Source organism: Etheostoma spectabile, chromosome 4 (genome assembly GCF_008692095.1).
Source record: "Etheostoma spectabile isolate EspeVRDwgs_2016 chromosome 4, UIUC_Espe_1.0, whole genome shotgun sequence".
In the NCBI taxonomy this organism is placed as follows: domain Eukaryota; kingdom Metazoa; phylum Chordata; class Actinopteri; order Perciformes; family Percidae; genus Etheostoma; species Etheostoma spectabile.
Window position 1 is genome coordinate 8,160,213 of NC_045736.1, and position 625 is coordinate 8,160,837.

Consider the following 625-nt stretch of genomic DNA (forward strand, 5'->3'; position numbering starts at 1 on the left):
CAGGGCTCGGTTTACACCTATCGCCATTTCTAGCCACTGGTGGGACCATAGGCAGGCTGGGGGAACTCATATTAATGTGAAGTGAAATTTTCATGCCATGGGACCTTTTAATAAGTAATGAAATGACAGGTTAAGAAAAGAATTAATATTAGCCCCTGTTGCTGCCATGTTGTTTGTGTAGCGCTAGGTCAAACGCGCGGGGGAGGACTGAGCCCATTCGGTAAATCGATTTTCAATTAAACAAATCGACGTTAACTACACATGCGAGTTAATCAATAAAATATATTTATTGCCCAGCCCTACTTGTGTCCAGTGACCACACTTTTATTTATATATTATAAAAATAATTTTTATAAAAAAAAAAAAATTAAAAAAGTTTGGAACCACTTTCTCATTCAATGCGTTTTTTTTTTTTTCATGACTATTTACATTATAGATTATTGCAAAGACATCAGACCAAAGCACAGATTTCCACTGCCCTAATATTCATTCCTTGTGTTTCTTGGCCCAAACAAATCTCTTCTGCTTGTTGCCTCTCCTTGGCACTGGTTTCCTAGCTGCTATTTGACTATGAAGACCTGATTCGCGCTGACTCCTCTTAACAGTTGTTCTAGAGATGTGTCTG